The sequence below is a fragment of the Dreissena polymorpha genome, chromosome 2 (genome assembly GCF_020536995.1).
Source record: "Dreissena polymorpha isolate Duluth1 chromosome 2, UMN_Dpol_1.0, whole genome shotgun sequence".
Classification (NCBI taxonomy): Eukaryota; Metazoa; Mollusca; class Bivalvia; order Myida; family Dreissenidae; genus Dreissena; species Dreissena polymorpha.
Genome location: NC_068356.1, coordinates 127,199,793 through 127,219,372, shown reverse-complemented (window position 1 = coordinate 127,219,372; position 19,580 = coordinate 127,199,793). Strand labels below are relative to the sequence as shown.

The 19,580-nt window shown below is 34.7% G+C and overlaps 1 protein-coding gene and 2 long non-coding RNA genes across 22 annotated transcripts in view; 1 reads left to right on the top strand and 2 right to left on the bottom strand.

Moving 5' to 3' along the window:
* LOC127868937 (esterase LipI-like) overlaps positions 1-19,580 on the top strand; it is a 187,757-nt gene that overhangs the window by 40,185 nt on the left and 127,992 nt on the right. The window lies entirely within an intron of this gene.
* Positions 661-8,545, bottom strand: LOC127868941 (uncharacterized). Its single transcript, XR_008044326.1, has 7 exons — positions 8,450-8,545; positions 6,723-6,812; positions 6,264-6,335; positions 6,034-6,097; positions 4,926-4,964; positions 4,424-4,605; positions 661-3,901 (listed from the first exon to the last, which is right to left on the bottom strand). It is a non-coding gene; the product is annotated as an uncharacterized LOC127868941 (long non-coding RNA).
* Positions 9,288-13,214, bottom strand: LOC127868943 (uncharacterized). Of its 2 annotated transcripts, none has more exons than XR_008044329.1 (4): positions 12,842-13,214; positions 10,752-10,985; positions 10,299-10,404; positions 9,288-9,517 (listed from the first exon to the last, which is right to left on the bottom strand). It is a non-coding gene; the product is annotated as an uncharacterized LOC127868943 (long non-coding RNA). The 2 variants fall into 2 exon arrangements; XR_008044328.1 differs by having other exon boundaries at positions 10,752-10,847; positions 12,842-13,212.

Genomic DNA, 19,580 nt, shown 5'->3' with positions numbered 1-19,580 from the left:
ATACGGAACGCGGACACGAAACGCGAACGCCGAGCACGGACACGGAAACCCGGCCTGACTAGAATGATACGCAATAACGGACATAAACATCTGGTAGTAGGGTATCCGCGCTACATGACTTTCCCGTGCAGAACTAGAGTGATACGCAATAATGGACATGAACATCTTCTAGTAGGGTATCATCGCTACATGACTTTCCCGTGCAGAACTAGAGTGAAACGCAATAACGGACATGAATATCTGTTAGAAGGGAATCACCGCTAAATGACTACACGTGCAGAACTAGAGTGATACGCAATAACGGACATGAACATCTGGTAGCACGGTATTCCTCTTACATGACTTTCTCGTGCAGAACTAGAGTGATACGCAATATATACGTCATATATTTGTTTTGTTGTTTACGCTCAGTTGAATTAAGGATCAAACCTGCACAGTCGTGTTTTGCATATCAACTCACTCAAAGTACACCATTATACCTTCGTGAAATATTCCATGTATATATTGCATGCTCAGCACAAAATCGCTTTTGAGTACCGTTACTAAGTTATAAGTGTATAAGGTGTCCTATATATTGGTTGCACTCTATCCCTAACCTGTGACATAACTCAGGGACTGTTTGTATAGGTCCGTGCATAACTATATCAAAAAGAACACAACTTTTATTTAAATGATTTTCATTTCATTCAGGTTTATTTTTCATACATTGATTCACAATATAAAATTATTGCAAGCAATTAATAACATGACTCAACATACATACAATTTAAACTATGCAAAAACATTGTCCATAAGTGTTAAGCTAAGTTTTACATACCTTACTAATTACCTTTCAGTACTCAACAACATCTACAGTATCACAAAAACAAGCTGAAGCAAAGCGACACCACACACACAAAAAAAATTAACAGGGTAAATCGGTGTAACAACAATTGATTGGTGTATGTACTAACACCATTTCAGCAACAGAAAAGCAAAGGGGTGGAACCATCAACCTCTTAATTGCTCTTAAATTGTATTGTCCAAGATATGTTGAAGTCTATACTAAACAAGATATGTTTGTGAAACACTAGGTCCCACCCATATATTTGACCTTTGACCTTGAAGGATGACCTTGACCTATCACCACTCAAAATGTGCAGCTCCATGAGATACACATGCATGCCAAATATCAAGTTGCTATCTTCAATATTGCAAAAGTTGTGGCCAATGTTAAAGTTTGACGCAAACAAACCAACAAACAGACAGGGCAAATATAATATGTCCCCAAGTATAGACTGGGACGTAAAAAGGACATAGCTTTTGAGACATATATATCAATTGCTTTTAAAATTGTTATATATATGCATGTATTTGTGATAATAGTAATCTGAACATGATTGTCAGTTTATATATATATTTATGATAATAGCAACCTGAACATGATTGTTAGTTTAATTATTTCTGTATACGACCACCTATATGCAAAGAAATTATAGATGAATCTATAAGGAATAGTTTTCTCTGTAAATTCTAGAATGGTTTATCCTTTGGAATAATGTATGTTTTAATATTGGTATGAGTATTAGTACAAGTTAGAATTAACCAATTATCGATCCTCTTTACACAACAAAATTATAGATGATCTATTCTGATCATTGTTCTCGTAAAATAGCAACTGTTTCATCATTTCAAATGACCTTATGAGAATACTTGAGGCAAAAGTATATAAGCATGAACAATTCAATTTGTTTTGTAGCATGGGGCATTTAAAAACAAAAAGAAACAAGCATACCAACACAATCATGATTTACATATGATACAGTAAACAGCTGGAAAACAGATATCATAAATTGTCATTGAAATGTGAGTTTATAACGAGCAAATTCGTTGAATAGATATCCCCCAGCCAATATGCTTCTGGACACAAGTGTTATATTTGACAATCAAAAAAGCATTTTTTTCCAAGATAAAAAGGGCAATAACTCCTTTATTAACAGATGGTGTACAATGCCATTTGACATGCATCATCCTCTTATCCATATATATATAATATATATATATATACTCATACCAAGTTTCAATGATATCGGCCAAAGCACTTCCAAAATATGGCTCCGGACACACAAAAAAGCATTTTTTCAAGATACAAAGGGCCATAACTCCGTTATTAACAGATTGTGTACAATGCCATTTGGCGTGCATCATCCTCTTATCCATATTTATACACATACCAAGTTTCAATGAAATCCGCCAAAGCACTTCCAAGATATGGCTCCGGACGGACGGACGGAAAATGCCAAAACAATATCCCTCTGCCTATGGCGGGGGATAACAACTTCAGTATATATGGAACAAGAGATTGCCAAGCAATATGGTCCCCTACCGGTAAAACTCCACCAGTCAGTAATTTTTTTTTATTTTTTTTTTACATTTGTTGCCATAGCAACCACAATTTTTGACATAGGAACAAAATGAATTGACGTGCATAATCTCCATATAAGCCATCTGTCCACGTTTCAAGTTTCATAAAAAAATATGAAGAACTTTGAAGTTATCGCAGGATCCAGAAAAGTGTGACGGACTGACAGACAGACTGACACACGCAGACAGACTGACACACGGAGCGCAAACAATAAGTCCCCCCCCCTGTTTCACCGGTAGTGGACAATAAATATTGAGTTAACAAGATGAAAAAGATCAGACAATAAATGTGGCCGATAAGTGTGCTTACAAAGCATAAGTTTTTAAATTCCGCTCACTTTCCAGCCATATTAGCAAGAAAGATACTGGCGTTTATTTCATAGTTATATTCGCTCTATATATATCTCGACTTTACTCGCTGCGAAATTTCCTAGCGGGATGACCTAATTTGGGCTCCACTAACAAAATTTGCGGGGAGAAAAGTCGATATATAAAGCGAATTTAAATACGAAATAAATGCCAATCACCTTTTTACTGATATGGCTGGAAAGTGATTCAAGTAATTCACTACTGAAGGCATTCCAGTCATATCTCCCAGATCTCCCAGAGTAAACCCTGACTTTGCTTTCTGATTTTGCTCAACTGAGCACAATGTGAGCTTTTGTGTTATACAACCAACGACGGACAAAAGGCAATCACAAAAGCTCACATTGTGCTCAGTTGAGCTACCAGTTGAGCTACAAACAAGAGCATTTAAAAAGCCATAGCACAGTTGTTTGTCTTATCTTAGAACACTTATTGCGAACAATTCAATTGAGACAATTAAGACAATATTGCTTTTGAGTCAATGATGTCTTTTAAACATTTAATTGTCACCATCAGAGTCATTGTCACTATCACTGTCTGTAAAATCCTCATCACTGAGTATTACATCAGTTGGTTCAGAGGGTTCTAACTCGTATTCTGGTAAGTTTCCATAATTTATTTCAGAAATACGAGCCTCTTGAACGCTGGTTAGACCAACCTTTTGTGCAAAATCAGAAAGCAAAGTCAGTGTTAAGTCTGGGAGATATGACTGGAATGCCTTCAGTAATGAATTAAATTTCATTTCCACATAAAGCCCTTCTTTGATGATGACTGGCATGTCTCCTTTAACATTATCCAGGACCTTGTTTAAAAGACCTGAATGTTCATTGGAAAAGAAATGTAATGTTGACTTCATTTCTGAAATCAAAAGTTCCTTTTCTTCTGCAGCTCTCTGTGTCATGCAAAACAGGCGAACAGCTTGCTGTTTTACAGACACAGGCACACTGGTCCTCCAAGCACCTACATCTGATGACTTCAAAATGTCCCACAGCTTGCTGTCGCACGACTTTACATCTTCAAATGACAAATGTGTCGGCATTTTAACGACTTCCCCGCCAACCGCATTGTACAACGACAGCTGTTCTCTTATCTTTTTGTTGCTTGCCCAATCTTATGGCTACAGCTTGTCCTCCTAAAAGCAACATTATTTTTTAAGTTTTAGTTAACTTTCAAATGACTCCTAAAAGAAAGGTAATGAATGATGTGACAATTTAATTAGGAAATACTTTTACTGTTTTTAGTAACAGAGACCTAGATCTCAAGCTAAGTCTGCATATAAACTACCAGCACACTTAACTGTACAAAATACCCACATGAACACTCAAATTATTTAGAGGAACATTCTATGTAATGTAACAGCTAACATTGCTTAACTGGTCCCAAATGTAATCCCAAACTTAATGTGCAATACAAGTTTCATCACGATTGGCTCATGCAAACAAAAGTGATTGTCTGGAACCCACCTGCTTGTTTCCCTTCTTGCCCAAATGGCTCATATCTCAATAAATAACCAGGTTTCCAACTTTGTTGATTAGACAAAAATAATGAAGTATATTCAGTAATGAAAAACACACTGAAAGGTCTAAGGAAGATATTTGTATTACATTAAGGTGACAATAACTTGTATCATATAGAAATGGATTTTTATACTTACTTGCATACTTTTTCATTAAATCTAACAAAAACAGCCTCTCTGCAGTGGTCTGTTGAAGGGTCTCCAGTATCTGAAGTCTTAGTTTCTCTTGTGCAGTCTTGAGTGTCCGCAGGTAATCAACATTTGTTGAGTCCCATTTGACACCAGCCTTCTTCCCTTTCTTTTTCAGTTTTGTCTCTAGCCTGCATTGGATAAAATTACATCCTATTGATGTATATGTTCTTGTATGTAAGATTGGCATTTAAAGGTGAAATGACTTTTTAAAGTAATTATTTTATACACGCATTAGGCAAAGAATCTATAACATGCATTAATCTTTGACCATTTAAAAACTACTTGTCTGGGGGTAATTTACATATCGTTATTTTTATAAGTGGATAGAGTTTAATTTGCCTTACTTAGAGGACAGAAAATAGAACAGAATGTTTAGATAAATAAATAAGTATCAAATGGAAAAAGGTCAATTAAAAAAGGCCATGCATAATATATACATGCAATATACCTTTTCTTATCTTTGTTTACATCCGTCGCAAACACACCCCTAAAATTAAGATTTCATAAAATTGTTAGCGATATAATTATATATTTAACATACATAGAGCATATGATTTTTAACCACTGGCCACTACAGGAACATTATGTAAATGTACTATGTATCTAACAAGAGCTGTCAGAGGACAGCGCGCTCGACTATTCAAGTGCTTGACAGTATAACGTAAGACAACATGGGGAAATTGTTCAAATTATTCAATAAGGTCAAGTTAATAGTTCAGGTATATTTTCAGGTGGGGGTAGGGGAGGGGGTTGAGAGGGGGTATAATGTGGGGTGTGGTCATTTATAAGACGATCAAAAATAAAAAAATGAAGAAAAAAAATATTTTTTTGGGGGGGGGTTGGGGGTGGGGGGGGGCAGGGATTCAGGGTTGGTGCGTGGGGGATGGTTTGGACGGAATCCATTGTGGTATTCATACAAGTGTTGTTTTGTAAAAGTATTAATAAAATCTGATCATAAATAAAGAAGTTATGGCAATTTAACTAATTTATTCTTTTGACATTGAGAGTCAAGGTCATTCAAAGGTCAAGGTCAAATACCTTGCCAGGTACAGAACCCTCATGATAGTAAGAAAATATTTGAAGTTTGAAAGCAATAGCTTTGATACTTTAGAAGTCAAGTGGATCTAAACACACAATTTAACAAAATATTCAATTACTAAGACAAAAAAGGGCCATTATTCTTACAAAATGCTTGCTACAGTTGTCTGCTCTTGTTTATAGATTGGGGTCATGTTGGTAAAGAAGTTTGCAAAATATGAAAGCAAACTATAACATTTGCACGCTCACGCTAACGCCGACGCCCAGGTGAGGAGGATAGCTCCACTATATATATTTCATATATAATAGTCGAGCTAACAAACAAAACAAAATCTCCCCAAAAAACATTCTGAGAAAAAAAGGGTTAAGTGTTATGATTGAAAACTCATTATTCTTGCACATCACAACTTCATTTATTTTTTATTTATCCACAAAGAGACTGGATGCTAACTAATAACATTACTTAGAATCTGTATAAAATAACGTAGTAACAAATGCATTATTCCTAATAAAAGTACCTGTATTTTGTTAGCTCCTCCAGGACTAGACAATACTCTTCAGCAGGTGACAAGGAGTGATTTTCTGTATTAAAATGTGAAGTGCAAATCATTAAAACACAAAGACCATGTTAAGCAAATTATGTGGCTTGTAAACACTTATTGAATTTCTGTTAAAACAATTGAATGCTGCGAGAAAATGAAAAACTCACTAAGCTACTTATGAATCAAATAATTATCATATAACATACCAGTTGATTTGCTGCGGATACACACAACCCGCTCATAATCTATCCATTCCTGTAGACATTCAGTTGTTACTCCTAATCAACAGAACAATTTAATAAATATTTGTGAACTTACACAGAGAAAAACAATAATTATTTTAAATTCATCTACATTATTTAAATGGTTCATTTTGTTATCGGGACATTTATAGTTTTGTTTCTTCTGATTTAACATAAAGTCTTTCAATTCTATATTGTTATGCACAAACATTTTGTTTTTTTTAATATTGGGACAATATTTTCTGAGATGGCAATTAGTCGAATTCTGTCAAGCCAGCAATTAAAGGTGTTCATCTCACAACTGGTATTGACATGTGCATCATTTAATTAAACACTGGAAACTGCAAAACAAATATGGGATGGTAATTTTATATAATGACACAAACACTTGTAGAAAATCTGCATTTGTCCATGTTTTCTTACCTGCAAAAGGTTCCAAAATTTCTTGAAGAGCCTCCTTGCTTTTTTTTTCTATATCCTCTGCTCTAGCAAGCTTATCAGGGAGGGAGAATCCTGAATAAGAAAATACCCAGAAGTTTAAATTGTCACAGAAAACTAGCATCCATTTTCAAAAAAGAAAACACCTTTCATGAGAAATTGACAGTCAACACTTCTAACGACTTCGTTGAGGGAACAGTAAACTGCTATCTATCCTTTCTTTAAAAGATTAATTCAAATCAGTGGTAAATACTAGCACATGGAGTTTTGTCTCCATCAGTAAGTAAAAGTTAGCGTTTTTCTTTTCATTATGTCCTCTTTGTTTCACATCATGTTACAAGACTGACAATATAACCCTTTATCTTAGGAATTGTATTATTTACAAAGTCAGCTAGCAAGCCTCTGTTGGTTATGCGAGAAATCAATAAAACCAATGTATTGAATAAGTTTCACAATGATTAGGCAAAATTGTGACTTCTATTGTGTTCGATCACAAGGTTTCTCTCTAGTAACATAAGGAAAACTGCCCCCCTCCCTGGCAGCCATGTTTTTTTTACTGATTGGGATCATTTGCGAACTCGTCTGAGATATATATATATAACCCTTTACCACTTAGATACGTATTTTCACGCATTTGTAGTTCCTTATAAAATAATATTTCATTGAAGACCTTTCTTACTAGATTAAAGATTTTAAGACTTCATATCTAAACCATAGATACTGATGAGCAGCAAACAGCATAAAACATGAACAGGCTGCGAGTTACTCTCAGGCTTTTCTGGTTTTATGCTGTTTGCACATTGCCTTTTTGCTTCTAAGCGGGAAAGGGATAACCAATCTTTTCAACAAGTTTCATGATGATTGGGCAAAAAATGTGACTTATAGTTTTCACAAGCTTTTTTAAATAGATAAATATAAGAAAACTGCCCCCCCCACCTCCCGGCAGTCATGTTATTCAACTGACTGGAACCATTTTCAAACTCAACTCTCATATCAAGGAAACATATGTTCTGACCAAATTTCATGAAAATTGGGCCAAAAATGTGACTTCTAGAGTGTTCACATGTTTTCACTATATACATATAGAGAAAAATGTCCTGCCCACTGGCAGCCATGTTTTTTCACCGATCTGGACCATTATCTAACTCGTCCGAGATATCAATAAAACCAATGTTTTGACCAACTTTCATGATGATTGGGCAAAAATTGTGACTTCTAGAGTGTTTACAAGGTTTCTCTATAGCCAAATAAGGAAAACTGCTCCGCCCACTGGCGGTCATGTTTTTCAACGGACTGGAACCACTTTTGAACTCAACCCTCATATCATTAAGACAAACAAAGTTACATGAAGATTGGGCATGAAATGTTACTTCTACTGTGTTTACAAGTTTTTTCTTTTTTGACCTAGTGACCTAGTTTTTGACCCGGCACAACCCAGTTTCAAACTCGACCGAGATTTCATTGGGACAAAGCTTCTGACCAAGTTTAATGAAGATCGGACAATAAATGTGGCCTCTAGAGTGTTTATGAACAAATGTGAACGGACGGAGGGACGGACAGACGTCGGACAAAGAACGGTCACAAAAGCTCACCTGAGCAATCAGGTGAGCTAAAAAGCAAAGTATCAATTCATTGATTAATATTTATTTTAAATACTGTAATTGTAAAATGGTGGGATAATTTTCTGTTACAATCACTATTTTTAACATTACCTCATAACAAGCTGGACATTTGGATCCATCATCGTGGATGTTTTCCATTTGGTAGATAAAATGTCGAAATTCATCGGCTGTTCCTCCTACAAGCACAAATCTTTGACCTAAAAATATAACCGTGATTTATCCCATTTATTCAAAATTTATTAAACATGAAAATATAGAGACAAAACCAACAGTTAAAGCAAGCTGTAAGAACTTAAAATAAACGTTTAAAGGTAAACTAAAGCATACACATAAGGCAATTACACATTGCAATTAAAAATAAGGCTTGTCATAGGATCTGACATATGCCCCCAATGTGGAATATTGTCGGTGCAGTGTGAACTTTTTTGTGAAACTTTTCCAGATGTTAAACTTTGTTCTGTGTTAGCGACTTCAGTATGGTGTTTCCACTTACATACTTATATTCAATCATCCATCCATTCAGCATAATTCCATGCTGTCTGCTCTTAATCAAATTGAATTTGATAATTTTCATATCAAATAATAATGTATGTTAATCTATAAAATTGTTAATAGCCACTATAACACATAGGGTCTTTCTGTAATTATTTGTGTACAATGGTGAGACATACTTTTAAAAAGTAGAGCATAAAAATGGAAGGGGGATGGTACATATTTAACAGAGAGGGGCACAAAAATGGAAGGCTCCACCTCCTGCTTTTCTGATACTAGTATAGCAAATCATGCACATGAATCAGTAAATCAAATATTTATACATAAATTATTTTGTAAACAAGCTTTATTTTATGTATTAACTACATATAAAAATATTATACTTTTGTGTTACTTCAAAAGCAATTCAAACAAAAATCCTGTACAAACATACAGGGTGATGAATATATGTCTTCATGTGCTTTGATGTCCACGCGTCTAATGCGGAGCAGAAACTTTTAAATGACACCGAGCTTTCAAGAAGAAGACCACATAACCAGCGCATGAAGTCAAAGTGAAATGCCACGTTTGGAAATTTGGTTGAAGATGGCCACAGGTTGAACCTAATCAAGCGTACAGCTTCAACTTCACACTTGCAAAATTGCAGGGTCTTCAAATGCTGTCGACCTTAAAAAAGATTACAAGGTTTTTAAAAAATACTTATGGTTGTTAACTATAAAAGTGTTTTAGTAATTGCAAATTGGCAAAACCATGATTTATTGGGATCATATAACTCACTTTAACTTGCAACTTAGTTGTAACCATGCTGGGCATTTCCAGTTGTAATAATTAGTTACTTGGCTTTTAATGACCCAGTTTGATACAGGGTGCATATATTAATATTGGCGAGAATGTAGCTAGATTCCAATATAAGTTGACTACTGTTTAACACAAAGTAACAGGACAGCAAAACAACCTGCAACGAATCTTTCGTACCAAGTTACATTATAGGATAAGAACAATGCAATGATCAGTGTGAGACATGACAAGATCAGAACAATTATCAGCATGAGACATGATAAGATAAGAACAATGATAAGCGTGAGACATGATAAGATAATAAAAATGATCTGCATTAGACATGATAACATAATTACAATTATCAGCATGAACCAGGATAAGATAAGAACCATGATCAGTTTGAGACAAGATCAGAACAATTAGCAGCATGAGATATAAAATATGAACAATTATCAGCATTAGACATGATAAGAACAATGATCAGTGTGAGACAATATCTGAACAATTATCAGCATGAGACATGATAAGATAATAACAATATCACCAAGAGACATGATAAGATAAAAGCAATTATCAGCATGAGACAAGATAAGAACAATTGTCAGCATGAGAAATTATAAGATAAGAACAATGATGAGGGTGAGACATGATAGGATTACAAAATTACCTTTATCATCCACGACCACAAGTTTTTTCAGGTAAGTAGTGCTACAGGAATGGTCATTCAATTTCCAAGCCTCATCATCATCAATGAAAGAAAGGTAAGCCATGTTCTGTAAAAAAAGGCATTTAAGACAAATGCTCAATAAGCATTTAAAAACACCTGGCAGTTTTAAAGTTCAAGATAACAACAGCTTTTGAGTTTGATGGCAGTTGGAACTGGTTGGTTTTGAAACCATGTATTGAAAAAGACCACATTTGTAATACACGTATTTGTATGAAGCTCATGTAATGATAATTTTCTAAAATGGTACTTTGAATATCTCTTAACACATTCAAAGATTTTTTAAATACATGAAGTCATACCACTTTAAGAAAAAAAAGTACACTGTCTTAGATGATTTATGTTCAAATTCAATGATATGATAAATGCTTTCTCTTGTATTTGTTAACATTGTACCTTCCAAATGCAGATGAGGATGTTTATGCCTCAACCGCAAGCATGTGAGGCACGTAGTCTCCCATGAACAGCAATCACAACACCTGTACAGTTCATCTGTGGAGAGACAACAATCAGCACATTGTCGCTTATTGGGTGTCTGCATTTGTACATAAGCAGACATAATTTCTGGAGATATACTTTTCCATTCTTCAAGACGTTTGGCCTTTTCAGTATCGTATCTTATATTTTCATCTGCAACGCATACATATCTTTCTTTAATATTTTGAGGAGTTTCGAGTTGACAGTAAATATTATTGATTATAGACAAATAAGTAGACCTCAATTATTGTATTCTCAGATATTCCAAGTTTTTTTCCATGATTTTGTGAGGACCCTGGCCCACTAACTTTTTTTTTTGAGTTGCGAACTTTTCAATTTTTTTTTTCAATGAGTCGCAAAATTCTGAAACATAATTGTAGTGTGTGTTTTTTTTTTATACATTTCCACACACCCGTGGTATGGGGTACTTTCCCACTTTAATTAATATCATGAGTATGTATCGTACGATTCCCTTATTTTGAGCATGACCTAATTTATATCACTTTGTTTACATTAAGATTGCGGCTCTCATGATGACGTCACATGCATGCGTTCCGAGTATTTTGTTTTACTAACATTACTCCGCTTGAAAATATAAACTACAGACACAACTAAAATAAGGGAAAAAAAAGTTTAATTACATTTACAAATCTTACTTCAACTGTAATATTCTAATTGTATGCCGATTCCGTTCATGTTTTTGCTACTCATCAATAAACTTGCACAGAAATTGCAGACCACTGCGCTTGTGTAAACACATAATTTCATGTATTTGTTTTATTTTAAAGAAAATTCTTTTACTTTTTCACAATTCCCAGAAAATGTTGCATGGAAAAATCTTTGCAGGTACATCACAAAAATAGGTGACATCCCTTATCCACATGTTCAGTGGGTATACACTGTCTCGATTTGATATTTTTATCAAATTTTTTAATAGTAACACATATGCCAAAATTTTATTTGAACAAATTGCGAACGTTTTTGTTTTTTCCAATTCTTGGAGCTTTTTGTGTGTATATGTTGCTTAACAGAAGATCTACCGATAAAACAGAAACTTGTTAAATGGTAAATAGAAGTTATAAAAAAGTTAAATTAATCTTTCAGTTTCTCTAAATTTGTTCAGTGAATCGAATTTTCTAAGTTTAATTGACATCATGTCTATTGCAATCGAGTACTATAGCTTTTTTAATGTAACCTTTTGACTCAAGGTAGACAACGCGTGTAGTGTATATTATTTGTGGATGTGCATGGAACTATCGACTTTGCGTAGTTTAACACGCTGTAAATAAACAATTTTTACATGGATTTAATGGGAATGAAATAAATTGTTTGAGGTACATCGTTTATTGCGGCAATGTTTGAATTATTTCAGAAATTATTTTATTTGTTTCCTTAACCGCTTGACTGAAGGTAATTGGAGGATATATTTATACTAGCTGTGTGATCTTATAAGGTAATGTCAGAAGTTGTGCGACAATGCTGGGAATTAAAAACAAGAGCAATGCATAACGGGTGCCACACTCGGCTACGGGTGCAGTTTTGAATAAATGAAGGCTTGTCAGATTATTTTTTTTTTTAAAAAGGTTACAGTGACCTTGACCTTTGACCTAGTGACCCCCAAAATGGGTGTGGCACGTAGATCTCATCAAGGTGCATCTACATATGAAGTTTCAAAGTTGTAGGTGGAATCACTTTGATTTTAGAGCAAATGTTAAGGTTTTAGCACGACGCGGACGGCAGACGACGAGCTGGCTATGACAATAACTCTGGTTTTCTCCGAAAAACGCTGAGCTAAAAAATGATCCAAATATCAGTCTGGAATAATAATTAACTTCAGATTTTTAAACTTTCCTTAATACTGTATCATTGGTTTTGGAAACATTACTTTGTGAATAGATATATATGATCACACACACCCATAAACCAAGGACAGCTGACATGTGACTAGAGCCGGACGGAGGCTGGAATTAATCTCAATCAATGCACCAATTAGGTTGTTGTTTACTTACCAAATGTAACCGAAGTATCTACGTCTGATACTGAACTGCTATTTGTAGTACAGTTAGCAATTAAATTTGTTTCTGGTTTCTCATTCTCAATCTGAACTTCTGCAAGTTCTTGTGATTGCGTTCCAAGCTTTTGCCTACTGCCCCACTTCTCGGTGACATGTAGGCCTACTGTTCGCCGGCTTTTCCCCTTGTACACAGTTTTAATAGAAGCTTCCGGATCATTGGCATGATGTTTAGTTAATTTAGGCTGATCACTTTATTATCCCATAATTATTTGTATTCTATAATTAAAATAACACAGACACGTTTCTTCCGCGAACGCCGGTACGTCAGCATTATCAGACGATTGACTGTATAAGCGCCTTTCAGAAAGGTATAATTTGCGGCCAGATAAGACTTGACGTAAAGCTGAAGCGCAATCGAACCACTCCAGGTTACAATACACTAAATGAACGCTTCATGTAGGGCTGTACTCTCTAAAAAAATATCATAGTTGACAGGAAGGCATGTTTTACACTTTTTACCATTATTCAGGTGTTATCTTGCGGAGATAATGGTAGGGCATGAATAGGTGTTCACTACTGAATCCCTGAAATATGATACACTTGAAGACTATAGTAAACCATTGCACTAGAAAAGGTTACATTCCACTAAGAAACGGCCGAAAAAAAAAGTTGCAAAAACAGTCGATTTTGATTTGTGTCAAGTTCTTTCTTGCATTGTACATGACATATCTTTTTTATTGCATAAATCGATTCCTCTTACAATGGCCTTTAAGAAAAGGTATGGTTATGGGGGTCTCTATGTGCAAAATGTTGCATTTATTTTCGCTCAAAGTTGTCGCTTTTACATTGAATTATATATGGAAACTATTTGGTGTATTATGACCTAAACGCAAAACCAGGCCTAGTCACAAAGAAGCTGTATTTACAGAAAATCATCATTTTTTTAGTGAGATATGATGCGTTTTGGCAAATTTCACGGAATAAATGCGTTTGTTTCACGAATTTAAGGAGCATCGTGAGTTTTTAAGAAAAAAATACGTTTTCAGAGGAAAATAAGAAAAAAAATGTACAAAAACTCGTCTTGAGCATCTCAAATCGCAACAATTTGTGCTGAAAGAGCTCATGAACACGTTTTAATAGTTGTTTACTTCTTTTTCTACAAAGCTTGTAACAATATTCCAGTATTTTGACCGATTGTAATTATTTAGGGTAATCGTTTTACGCCTGAACGCCCGTTATAAATCAAAGCTCCGAACGCGAAAGCCACATGGCTTATCAGGCGTTATAATAAAATGCATTTTCAAGCATTTCTACGTGAAAGATCGGTCTGAAAATTGGCATGCACATAGAAAATAGGTTTATAAGTATCGAGAAGTGCTTATTTTTCGCGATGTTAACAGTAAACGTTGTCTTATAGGTTACAATACACTAAATGAACGCTTCATGTAGGGCTGTACTCTCTAAAAAAATATCATAGTTGACAGGAAGGCATGTTTTACACTTTTTACCATTATTCAGGTGTTATCTTGCGGAGATAATGGTAGGGCATGAATAGGTGTTCACTACTGAATCCCTGAAATATGATACACTTGAAGACTATAGTAAACCATTGCACTAGAAAAGGTTACATTCCACTAAGAAACGGCCGAAAAAAAAAGTTGCAAAAACAGTCGATTTTGATTTGTGTCAAGTTCTTTCTTGCATTGTACATGACATATCTTTTTATTGCATAAATCGATTCCTCTTACAATGGCCTTTAAGAAAAGGTATGGTTATGGGGGTCTCTATGTGCAAAATGTTGCATTTATTTTCGCTCAAAGTTGTCGCTTTTACATTGAATTATATATGGAAACTATTTGGTGTATTATGACCTAAACGCAAAACCAGGCCTAGTCACAAAGAAGCTGTATTTACAGAAAATCATCATTTTTTTAGTGAGATATGATGCGTTTTGGCAAATTTCACGGAATAAATGCGTTTGTTTCACGAATTTAAGGAGCATCGTGAGTTTTTAAGAAAAAAATACGTTTTCAGAGGAAAATAAGAAAAAAAATGTACAAAAACTCGTCTTGAGCATCTCAAATCGCAACAATTTGTGCTGAAAGAGCTCATGAACACGTTTTAATAGTTGTTTACTTCTTTTTCTACAAAGCTTGTAACAATATTCCAGTATTTTGACCGATTGTAATTATTTAGGGTAATCGTTTTACGCCTGAACGCCCGTTATAAATCAAAGCTCCGAACGCGAAAGCCACATGGCTTATCAGGCGTTATAATAAAATGCATTTTCAAGCATTTCTACGTGAAAGATCGGTCTGAAAATTGGCATGCACATAGAAAATAGGTTTATAAGTATCGAGAAGTGCTTATTTTTCGCGATGTTAACAGTAAACGTTGTCTTATAGGTTACAATACACTAAATGAACGCTTCATGTAGGGCTGTACTCTCTAAAAAAATATCATAGTTGACAGGAAGGCATGTTTTACACTTTTTACCATTATTCAGGTGTTATCTTGCGGAGATAATGGTAGGGCATGAATAGGTGTTCACTACTGAATCCCTGAAATATGATACACTTGAAGACTATAGTAAACCATTGCACTAGAAAAGGTTACATTCCACTAAGAAACGGCCGAAAAAAAAAGTTGCAAAAACAGTCGATTTTGATTTGTGTCAAGTTCTTTCTTGCATTGTACATGACATATCTTTTTTATTGCATAAATCGATTCCTCTTACAATGGCCTTTAAGAAAAGGTATGGTTATGGGGGTCTCTATGTGCAAAATGTTGCATTTATTTTCGCTCAAAGTTGTCGCTTTTACATTGAATTATATATGGAAACTATTTGGTGTATTATGACCTAAACGCAAAACCAGGCCTAGTCACAAAGAAGCTGTATTTACAGAAAATCATCATTTTTTTAGTGAGATATGATGCGTTTTGGCAAATTTCACGGAATAAATGCGTTTGTTTCACGAATTTAAGGAGCATCGTGAGTTTTTAAGAAAAAAATACGTTTTCAGAGGAAAATAAGAAAAAAAATGTACAAAAACTCGTCTTGAGCATCTCAAATCGCAACAATTTGTGCTGAAAGAGCTCATGAACACGTTTTAATAGTTGTTTACTTCTTTTTCTACAAAGCTTGTAACAATATTCCAGTATTTTGACCGATTGTAATTATTTAGGGTAATCGTTTTACGCCTGAACGCCCGTTATAAATCAAAGCTCCGAACGCGAAAGCCACATGGCTTATCAGGCGTTATAATAAAATGCATTTTCAAGCATTTCTACGTGAAAGATCGGTCTGAAAATTGGCATGCACATAGAAAATAGGTTTATAAGTATCGAGAAGTGCTTATTTTTCGCGATGTTAACAGTAAACGTTGTCTTATAGGTTACAATACACTAAATGAACGCTTCATGTAGGGCTGTACTCTCTAAAAAAATATCATAGTTGACAGGAAGGCATGTTTTACACTTTTTACCATTATTCAGGTGTTATCTTGCGGAGATAATGGTAGGGCATGAATAGGTGTTCACTACTGAATCCCTGAAATATGATACACTTGAAGACTATAGTAAACCATTGCACTAGAAAAGGTTACATTCCACTAAGAAACGGCCGAAAAAAAAAGTTGCAAAAACAGTCGATTTTGATTTGTGTCAAGTTCTTTCTTGCATTGTACATGACATATCTTTTTTATTGCATAAATCGATTCCTCTTACAATGGCCTTTAAGAAAAGGTATGGTTATGGGGGTCTCTATGTGCAAAATGTTGCATTTATTTTCGCTCAAAGTTGTCGCTTTTACATTGAATTATATATGGAAACTATTTGGTGTATTATGACCTAAACGCAAAACCAGGCCTAGTCACAAAGAAGCTGTATTTACAGAAAATCATCATTTTTTTAGTGAGATATGATGCGTTTTGGCAAATTTCACGGAATAAATGCGTTTGTTTCACGAATTTAAGGAGCATCGTGAGTTTTTAAGAAAAAAATACGTTTTCAGAGGAAAATAAGAAAAAAAATGTACAAAAACTCGTCTTGAGCATCTCAAATCGCAACAATTTGTGCTGAAAGAGCTCATGAACACGTTTTAATAGTTGTTTACTTCTTTTTCTACAAAGCTTGTAACAATATTCCAGTATTTTGACCGATTGTAATTATTTAGGGTAATCGTTTTACGCCTGAACGCCCGTTATAAATCAAAGCTCCGAACGCGAAAGCCACATGGCTTATCAGGCGTTATAATAAAATGCATTTTCAAGCATTTCTACGTGAAAGATCGGTCTGAAAATTGGCATGCACATAGAAAATAGGTTTATAAGTATCGAGAAGTGCTTATTTTTCGCGATGTTAACAGTAAACGTTGTCTTATAGGTTACAATACACTAAATGAACGCTTCATGTAGGGCTGTACTCTCTAAAAAAATATCATAGTTGACAGGAAGGCATGTTTTACACTTTTTACCATTATTCAGGTGTTATCTTGCGGAGATAATGGTAGGGCATGAATAGGTGTTCACTACTGAATCCCTGAAATATGATACACTTGAAGACTATAGTAAACCATTGCACTAGAAAAGGTTACATTCCACTAAGAAACGGCCGAAAAAAAAAGTTGCAAAAACAGTCGATTTTGATTTGTGTCAAGTTCTTTCTTGCATTGTACATGACATATCTTTTTTATTGCATAAATCGATTCCTCTTACAATGGCCTTTAAGAAAAGGTATGGTTATGGGGGTCTCTATGTGCAAAATGTTGCATTTATTTTCGCTCAAAGTTGTCGCTTTTACATTGAATTATATATGGAAACTATTTGGTGTATTATGACCTAAACGCAAAACCAGGCCTAGTCACAAAGAAGCTGTATTTACAGAAAATCATCATTTTTTAGTGAGATATGATGCGTTTTGGCAAATTTCACGGAATAAATGCGTTTGTTTCACGAATTTAAGGAGCATCGTGAGTTTTTAAGAAAAAAATACGTTTTCAGAGGAAAATAAGAAAAAAAATGTACAAAAACTCGTCTTGAGCATCTCAAATCGCAACAATTTGTGCTGAAAGAGCTCATGAACACGTTTTAATAGTTGTTTACTTCTTTTTCTACAAAGCTTGTAACAATATTCCAGTATTTTGACCGATTGTAATTATTTAGGGTAATCGTTTTACGCCTGAACGCCCGTTATAAATCAAAGCTCCGAACGCGAAAGCCACATGGCTTATCAGGCGTTATAATAAAATGCATTTTCAAGCATTTCTACGTGAAAGATCGGTCTGAAAATTGGCATGCACATAGAAAATAGGTTTATAAGTATCGAGAAGTGCTTATTTTTCGCGATGTTAACAGTAAACGTTGTCTTATAGGTTACAATACACTAAATGAACGCTTCATGTAGGGCTGTACTCTCTAAAAAAATATCATAGTTGACAGGAAGGCATGTTTTACACTTTTTACCATTATTCAGGTGTTATCTTGCGGAGATAATGGTAGGGCATGAATAGGTGTTCACTACTGAATCCCTGAAATATGATACACTTGAAGACTATAGTAAACCATTGCACTAGAAAGGTTACATTCCACTAAGAAACGGCCGAAAAAAAAAGTTGCAAAAACAGTCGATTTTGATTTGTGTCAAGTTCTTTCTTGCATTGTACATGACATATCTTTTTTATTGCATAAATCGATTCCTCTTACAATGGCCTTTAGAAAAGGTATGGTTATGGGGGTCTCTATGTGCAAAATGTTGCATTTATTTTCGCTCAAAGTTGTCGCTTTTACATTGAATTATATATGGAAACTATTTGGTGTATTATGACCTAAACGCAAAACCAGGCCTAGTCACAAAGAAGCTGTATTTACAGAAAATCATCATTTTTTTAGTGAGATATGATGCGTTTTGGCAAATTTCACGGAATAAATGCGTTTGTTTCACGAATTTAAGGAGCATCGTGAGTTTTTAAGAAAAAAATACGTTTTCAGAGGAAAATAAGAAAAAAAATGTACAAAAACTCGTCTTGAGCATCTCAAATCGCAACAATTTGTGCTGAAAGAGCTCATGAACACGTTTTCAATAGTTGTTTACTTCTTTTTCTACAAAGCTTGTAACAATATTCCAGTATTTTGACCGATTGTAATTATTTAGGGTAATCGTTTTACGCCTGAACCGCCCGTTATAAATCAAAGCTCCGAACGCGAAAGCCACATGGCTTATCAGGCGTTATAATAAAATGCATTTTCAAGCATTTCTACGTGAAAGATCGGTCTGAAAATTGGCATGCACATAGAAAATAGGTTTATAAGTATCGAGAAGTGCTTATTTTTCGCGATGTTAACAGTAAACGTTGTCTTATAGGTTACAATACACTAAATGAACGCTTCATGTAGGGCTGTACTCTCTAAAAAAAATATCATAGTTGACAGGAAGGCATGTTTTACACTTTTTTACCATTATTCAGGTGTTATCTTGCGGAGATAATGGTAGGGCATGAATAGGTGTTCACTACTGAATCCCTGAAATATGATACACTTGAAGACTATAGTAAACCATTGCACTAGAAAAGGTTACATTCCACTAAGAAACGGCCGAAAAAAAAAGTTGCAAAAACAGTCGATTTTGATTTGTGTCAAGTTCTTTCTTGCATTGTACATGACATATCTTTTTTATTGCATAAATCGATTCCTCTTACAATGGCCTTTAAGAAAAGGTATGGTTATGGGGGTCTCTAT